The following is a 7,406-nucleotide window of genomic DNA, read 5'->3' as shown; positions in this document are numbered from 1 at the left end:
AAGGCGGAGTCCAAGAGCTAATAGCTCGATTGTACAGATACAAATAGTAAATATAGTCATTCGTTGTTTCATATCAACTACGTCTCGTGACTATTACTTGCCCTACACAGTCAATTACGCCTCCAGTCTAGTACCTGACAGTCACAATCAATGATATATTGTTTTTATTACTAGAGCTACACTGTCAACCACGCCACGTGCCTAGTACCTGATCTACACTGTCAACCACGCCACGTGCCTAGTACCTGATCTACACTGTCAACCACACCACGTGCCTAGTACCTGATCTACACTGTCAACCACGTCACGTGCCTAGTACCTGATCTACACTGTCAACCACACCACGTGCCTAGTACCTGATCTACACTGTCAACCACGTCACGTGCCTAGTACCTGATCTACACTGTCAACCACGCCACGGGCCTAGTACCTGATCTACACTGTCAACCACGCCACGTGCCTAGTACCTGATCTACACTGTCAACCACACCACGTGCCTAGTACCTGATCTACACTGTCAACCACACCACGTGCCTAGTACCTGATCTACACTGTCAACCACACCACGTGCCTAGTACCTGATCTACACTGTCAACCACACCACGTGCCTAGTACCTGATCTACACTGTCAACCACGTCACGTGCCTAGTACCTGATCTACACTGTCAACCACGTCACGTGCCTAGTACCTGATCTACACTGTCAACCACGTCACGTGCCTAGTACCTGATCTACACTGTCAACCACGCCACCACCTATGCATTCAAGACATTAACCTTCAGTGGGTTACACTATATCAATATCTCGGAGTGTGGATAGATTCTAAAATGACATTCAACAAGCAAATTCAATATCTGAAGGAGAAAGCAAGATCACGACTAAATATAATGAGAGCAATCACAGGGCCCCGTCTAGGAGCGGGACACAAAGTGTTAAGAATGTTTTACTTACACGCCCTTCGTTCCCTAGTTGATTATGCAGCGCCTGCCTTACTCACTCTTTCTCCTGGTCAGTGGGCAAACGTTGAGGTCATTCAAAACTATGTATTGCGAGTCACAACAGGAGCTCCCAGATGGACTACAATACTGAACCTAAGACTAGAAACCAAGCTAACGTCGATTGAAATAAGGGTAAAAGTGATTGCATTGTGCATGCTGACCCAAGATATTGACTAGACCTAGAATCAGTTCACTTAAAGATATAATCACTGGAGCACTAACTCTGGATAGAAGAGCCTCCAATAGCAACAGGTGGACCTATTGTGCGATAAACACCATCAATACATTCGATATAACAAACACAGTCACTGAGAAGGGTGTCGACGAAATACATGCAGACTTTGTTATGCAAGCCCCTTGGGAATCTCTGCCAGCAGACTTTAAGATTATGGTTATTGAAGGAAAAAAGAACCAGACAAATACTCATCTGCTACGTAACATTGCACAGATGCATATAGAAGCAAACTTGGCATCTGACAGCTTCACTTACTTTACAGATGGATCAGTAGACCAGCAGGGACAAGCAACCGGAACTGCAGTTAAAGCAGGAAACTCTGTAAATAGTTGGAGACTCTCAAATGGGTGTTCGACTTCACAAACAGAGATGCTAGCCAGTCAAAAGGCTTTGAAACATGCTCTTGCTGAACATTGATAACATGTTATCATACATACAGATTCGAGAACCGCCATTGAAACCTTGCAACAGGAACACATGTGTGATAACATACATCTGATCACAAATGTCATATCATTAATGCAAACACTCAAACGACAAGGCCGTCGGGTACTTATCAACTGGGTGCCAAGTCATGTGGGAATAATAGGAAATGACATTGCAGAAGAAGCTGCAAAACTTGCAACTAAGAAGAAATGTAGACATTTATATACCACAGAGTCTATCACAAATTAAGAAAGTAATTAGAAACAGAGCAATGCAAAAGATGTACAGTGACCACAACACAGCAGTTGCAACATCAGGATCTGCGGGTTGGTACAAGAATTTAACCAACTACGAACCACTTAGTTTGATGAAAGGGAGCAGTAGAGCAACAGAAGTACACTTACATCGCATCAGGCTTGGATACCCGTGTGGATGGGGAATAGGCTCACAGGTTCCGGAAGATGAGAGGAAATGTCAGCACTGTGGAGAAATGCCCGACAGACCACTGGAACATTATCTAACACAGTGCACAGTTACAAACCCAATAAGATTTCAACTTAGATTCAACAGTTGTTGAAAGAAGAAGAAGAAGTTGTTAAACACATATAGCAAAATCTTACTGAAGCGACCATACGAGTCATAAATACTCATACTCCGCCCAAGTAAAACAGAAACAAGCAACACTAGTAGGCCAGCCAGAGGCTTAGGGCCCGCCCCGTGGCTAGCCAGAGGCTTAGGGCCCGCCCAGTGGGCCAGCCAGAGGCTTAGGGCCCGCCCAGTGGGCCAGCCAGAGGCTTAGGGCCCGCCCAGTGGGCCAGCCAGAGGCTTAGGGCCCGCACAGGAATATCCCTGAAAAAAACCACGCCACGTGCCTAGTACCTGATCTACACTGTCAACCACGCTACGTGCCTAGTACCTGATCTACACTGTCAGCCACGCCACGTGCCTAGTACCTGATCTACACTGTCAACCACGCCACGTGCCTAGTACCTGATCTACACTGTCAGCCACGCCACGTGCCTAGTACCTGATCTACACTGTCAACCACGCTACGTGCCTAGTATCTGATCTAAACTCAACCATGTCTCGTGTTTGGTATCTTAGGAGTGAAAAGTACGTGTATGAAGACTTTTCGAATTCTCGTGAAAGACCCTTTAGATAGGTCCAAAACTGGGGCACATTGCTGGCAGGCAATGATAGGAAAGTTTGTAGGTAAACCTGGGCACCTCGTAGGTGTAGCTCGTTTGAGAGGTACAATGAGGAGGGCGGGTCAGGATGGGAGGTCGGTGCCTATTGCAGTAAACATTCTCGGGAAAAGTTATATAGATTGACAAAGAGAGAGAGAGAGAGAGAGAGAGAGAGAGAGAGAGAGAGAGAGAGAGAGAGAGAGAGAGAGAGAGAGAGAGAGAGAGAGAGAGAGAGAGAGAGAGAGAAAGAGAAAGAGAAAGAGAAAGAGAGAGAGAGAGGGAGAGAGAGAGTCAATCATATGCACACCTGTGATAATTGGAAACTATGGAACAGACCTCACAGCTGTGTGATACAATTTCATCTGTACCTTAATTTTTTTTTGTTTGGACGGACAAACAGAGAGCCACAAATCCAGATAAATCGACAGACAGCCAAAACAAGCAAACAGCAAGACAGATAGATGTGCAGACAGAGTAGAGCCCGAATCACAGTCCAACGGGTGCATAAACTTTCTACAACAGCATCATGCCACTTGTTATATTATGAACTGCTTTATATATATTCGAAAATTGTACTTGTTAGACATTCTAAAGAAGGATCATGTCTACGGTTTCACTAAATTTTGTTGTTAATATATATGAAAAGTGTAGTTTAGACATTTTATTGCTGTATTCTGGCCCCTGCCACTAGATCTTGTTTTTAATACATAGAAAATTTAAACTTACCAACAATATCCAATCTAACCTAACTTATCTAGACGTAACCTATTTTAATAAATTTCTGAACAACCTAATAGTTATTCTTAATAATGGAACAGCTGAGTTAACATTTAAAAAAACAAACTTAAATATTTCGAATATTGCATACCAGTTCTTGAAATGCATTTTTTCTCTAATATAACAGGTTTAGTTAACTGTTAAAACCTAACGCAATTTTTTTAAAACCAATACACTACTTAATAAAATGTAAACCTTTCTCTATTTTGCTACAATTCAGTTAATTTTTAGAACTACAAACTAGGTTATTTTTTATAAAATTACATATCATGTTTTCAAAAGCAAACTTTTTTCCTATAAAGTAACGGTTTTGTCAACTTTTTAAACATACAAAATTTAATTCGTGTTTTGTAAAATTATGCAACACTTTTCACTGTTAATCTGGGTATTATATATAGCATTCAACAATACCAGTTATCCATATTCCTACGATATTGAGTACTAACAAGATAGTCAAACATTACTACTAACATTACTAACAAGATAGTCAAAGACATCATACAGATACATACATACATACATACATACATACATTTATGAATGTATGTATGAGTATTGAAAACTCATCTGGCTGTCTTGTCCACACATTAGTGTTGTGGACTCTTCTATTGACACAGTTAAACATATGTCGTACCTAATAGCCAGAAACGCATTACTTGGCCTCGTAAGCAAGGCTTGGTTTGCCTAACAAACAATGTGGAAAATCTCCACAGCCTCACCTCAATAAATATCTTAATATAGTTTCCCACAGCCTCATTTAGACATTTCTGATACATTAGACATTTCTGTTGATCAGGATACCTGATCAACCAGGCTGTGACTCATACGTCAGGCGGCGAGTAGCCGCGTCCAACAGCCTGTGTGATCAGTCCAGCAACCAGGAGGCCTGGTCGACGACCGGGCCGCGGGGACGCTAAGCCCCGGAAGCACCTCAAGGTAACCTCAAGGTAACCCAGAGCGGACACCCTCCATGGGAGCCTCAGGACGTTCCCCTAACAAGTCCCAGCCTCCGGTATATTAAAGCTGTGACTTAAATGTCATAGTATTAGTTATCATTTACCAAAGTCGCCTTAGTTAATGCTTCGACTTTTATTAAAACCAACAAACATACTGGAGAATAATCATTGATTGAATTAAATAAATGCAATTTCCTCCCACACTCGCAAGGACAGATGGGAGAGACGCCGTATTAAAAATGATCAACCAGGCGCCAGCAGCTGGCTGCTGCTTTCCCTAAAAGTTCAGTAACTGTTAGGTTTAGTTCTTTCAGAATTAACCAGTGAAGTTTCAGAGGCTAAATAAGCTTCTTAATAAGTGCCACAACGTGCTGTAACTATTAACAGTGCTGTAAAATATTGCCCCAGCTGAGCTGAACTCCATATGTATAGAGGCCAGTAACAACATTATTCAACCTATGTCATTAACTGTAATTAACCCCCCCCCACCCACAACCCTGTGGGGTCTTTACCTCGTAGGCAGGCGTATCCCTTTTTCAGTAGATCCAAAAGCAGGATAGTTTATAGTCATACCCAATTTTGGGAAGGGGTGTCCAAAACCGGGGCACCTCGTAGGTGTAGCTCGTTTGAGAAGTACAATGAGGAGGGCGGGTCATTATGGATGGTCAGGGCTAATTGTAGTAAACATCGCTGGGAAAAGTTATATAGATCGATAGATAGATATATAGTTAGAGAGAGAGAGAGAAAGAGAGAGAGAAAGAGAGAGAGAGATAGAGAGAGAGTGTGTGTGTGTGAGTGAGAGTGTGTGAGAGTGAGAGTGTGTGAGAGAGAGAGTGAGAGTGTGTGAGTGAGAGAGTGAGAGTGTGTGAGAGTGAGAGAGTGAGTGTGTGTGAGAGTGAGAGTGTGTGAGAATGAGAGTGAGAGTGTGTGAGAGTGAGAGTGTTTGAGAGAGTGAGAGTGTGTCAGAGAGTGAGAGAGAGTGAGAGAGTGAGAGTGAGAGAGAGAGAGAGTGAGAGAGAGAGAGAGTGAGAGAGTGAGAGAGTGAGAGTGTGGGAGTGAGAGTGAGTGAGAGTGTGTGAGTGAAAGAGAGTGAGAGTGTGTGAGAGTGAGAATGAGAGTGTGTGTGAGTGAGAGCGTGTGAGAGTGAGAGTGTGTGAGAGTGAGAGTGTTTGAGTGAGAGTGAGAGTATGTCAGAGAGTGAGAGAGAGTGAGAGAGTGAGAGTGAGAGAGAGAGTGAGAGTGTGTGAGAGTGAGAGTGAGTGTGTGAGAGTGAAAGAGAGTGAGAGTGTGTGAGAGTGTGTGAGAGTGAGAGTGAGAGTGTGTGAGAGTGAGTGTGTGTGAGAGTGAGAGTGTGTGAGAGTGAGAGTGAGAGTGTGTGAGAGTGAGAGTGTGTGAGAGTGAGTGTGTGTGAGAGTGAGAGAGAGTGAGAGAGTGAGTGTGTGTGAGAGTGAGAGTGTGAGAGAGTGAGATAGAGAGAGAGAGTGAGAGTGAGAGTGAGAGTCAGAGTGAGAGAGAGAGAGAGAGAGTGTGAGAGTGAGAGTGAGTGAGTGAGTGCGTGAGTCAATACAATGCACACCTGTGATAATTGGAACAGATTCCACAGGTGTGTAATTTACTCTTATCTGTAGAATAGAATTTTATTTGTTTAGACGGACTCTGATCACATCTGTGATCAACGGGCAAAACAGAGAGCCACAAAGCCATATAAATCGACAGACAGCCAGAACAAGCAGACAGTAAGACAGATGTGCAGACAGAGAAACAGACAGGTAGACAGGCAGGTGAGACCGAGTCGCAGACCAAAGGGTGTATAAACTTTCTGCAACAGGATCATGCCACATGTTATACTATTAATTGCTTTAAATATACAGAAAAGTTGTACTTTTTTGACATTCTAAAGAAGGATCATGTCCCTAGTTTCACTAAATTTTGCTGATAATAGATATGAAAAGTGTAGTTTAGAAATTGTATTGCTGTATCTTGGCCCCTGCCACTATATCTAGTTTTTAATACATTGCAAATTTATCCTTACCACAATATCCAACCAAACCTATCCAGACCTAACCATTCCTAACTAACCAATCCTAACAATTTTCTGAACAACCTAATACGTTTTCCCAATAATGGAACAGCTGAGTTAGCATTTAAAACTACAAACTTAAAAATCTCTAATACTGCATACAACTTTTTCAATTGCATTTGTTTTCCTGTGATATAACAGCTGAGTCAACTGTTAAAACTAAAAGCTATTTTTGTTTTCTAAACTTACACACAAGCCACATAATAAAATGCAAACCTTTTTCTGTTTTGCTACAGTTCAGTTAATTTACGAGCTGGTGTCGCTCGTATCAAGTGTGGTGGATGGTGGCTGATGTAAAATGGATGACACGGTCGGCGGGAGTGTCCACACTCAGTGGGCCGTAATTATCAATCATTACTACGGAAGGCTTATCTAAAACACTGGAAAGCCTTCCCCAATCCCCCACCGTCAGTCAAATCAGTCATAAGGAGCATATGATTTCATATGTTGACTGATAACCACGGATCACAATGAGGCCTATCTGCTGCCTCGGCTGAACACGTGTTGACCCACATGGAGTCCCGCCTCAAAACCTTAATATCTTTCCCCACGCTCATGTAATTTGGATCCCGACACAATCCACGATAGCGGGACACCGTAGGGATATGAAATTGATGTTTACCACGGAGATATGGTGGGGGGTGGTGCCCTGACTTGGTCACTACTTCCCTGGGGACACCTTGCCCCAGACAACGCCGGCCCTAGACTGACTTTGGCGGGCTTCAAGCTGCATGGGCACAACGCTTC

Source organism: Procambarus clarkii, chromosome 16, assembly GCF_040958095.1.
Source record: "Procambarus clarkii isolate CNS0578487 chromosome 16, FALCON_Pclarkii_2.0, whole genome shotgun sequence".
Classification (NCBI taxonomy): domain Eukaryota; kingdom Metazoa; phylum Arthropoda; class Malacostraca; order Decapoda; family Cambaridae; genus Procambarus; species Procambarus clarkii.
This window is presented reverse-complemented; position numbering follows the sequence as displayed.